General features: G+C 40.7%; 1 long non-coding RNA gene across 1 annotated transcript in view; it reads right to left on the bottom strand.

Moving 5' to 3' along the window:
- The window catches only part of LOC119588523, a 1,178-nt gene extending 444 nt beyond the window's left edge, over nucleotides 1-734 (bottom strand). The window contains exons 1-2 of the long non-coding RNA XR_005230104.1: nucleotides 600-734; nucleotides 78-270 (exon numbers count right to left, since the gene is read on the bottom strand). This is a non-coding gene — a long non-coding RNA (uncharacterized LOC119588523). The remainder of the gene's footprint in view (nucleotides 1-77; nucleotides 271-599) is intronic.
- Nucleotides 735-1,047: the final 313 nt, after the last annotated feature.

The raw sequence follows: 1,047 nt of genomic DNA, 5'->3' as shown, positions 1-1,047 counted from the left end.
TATGAGTAAATATATGAAACTCACAGTATATATATGAATACATATAAGAGAGAGACTATAAACTTAAAGAAACTTACGATATCAGAAGGGAGGTGGAGGACATGGGCAGCACCGGGAGCTGCCGCCGAACCTTGTGGATGTTGGCCTTACTTCATGTTCGATTATGGTAATTTGTGTGAAGGTAGTTTTACAAGCACACGGGGTACAGTCTCGAGGGAAGTGAGGTGACCTAGCTACCCGACTGAGCAACAGCGGTGAAGATGGCATTTCCTGCATCAAATGTTTTGGTGTTAGTAAAGGGTAATGAGGATGGAATGGAGCACTTTTTTTCTCCGGCTGTTGATGTTTGGATTGAGTGAGAAAGCATATTTGTATTATTGCAAGGTTTTGTCACAAGAAATGATTATGTTAAGTTTTCTTCTTCAGAGATGTTGAGTATGCAGGAGTTTATATAAGAACTATCACTTTCGGAAGAAATATAGTGTTTGATTAGTATGTAGAGAATTGCATTGGTAAACACATAGAGCCAGCCATAAACACAAATACTTGATCCCACACACATGTATAGAGAGAAGGAGAAGAAAGAAGGGAATACTTACGGCTGGTAAAGCCTGAGTGTACAGCACAGCGAGGCACAAGATGACAGCAATGGCCAAGAGCTTCATTTTGCAGACGGAAATGGCCTGGAAGAGGAAAGAATCTAGGATTTACTTAGTTTAAAAATGATTTGTCTAATATATGTTTATTTAGTTTAACCAATTTATTCGGTATATGAAACTTCATCAGCCACAACATTCTTTAATAATATTACAAGCTAATACCTGAAAAATATAGGATGTGGATGTTGAGTAGACTTTGAGCTAGTGCAAAGGTAGGCTGCAGCTACGACTGTGCGGCCAGTTTTGTGGGTTCCAGGCTTTTATACACGGGTTCTGGAGGGGGAAGGGGGTGATTACGTCACAAGGCAAGTTCATAAGAAAGGACAGTGCGGGATTTCCTGAAACAGGGCCTGAGCCAGTTTCCCTGTCAGTGTCTCTGCGTTATATT

The sequence above is a fragment of the Penaeus monodon genome, chromosome 24 (assembly GCF_015228065.2).
Source record: "Penaeus monodon isolate SGIC_2016 chromosome 24, NSTDA_Pmon_1, whole genome shotgun sequence".
Classification (NCBI taxonomy): domain Eukaryota; kingdom Metazoa; phylum Arthropoda; class Malacostraca; order Decapoda; family Penaeidae; genus Penaeus; species Penaeus monodon.
This window is presented reverse-complemented; position numbering and strand designations above follow the sequence as displayed.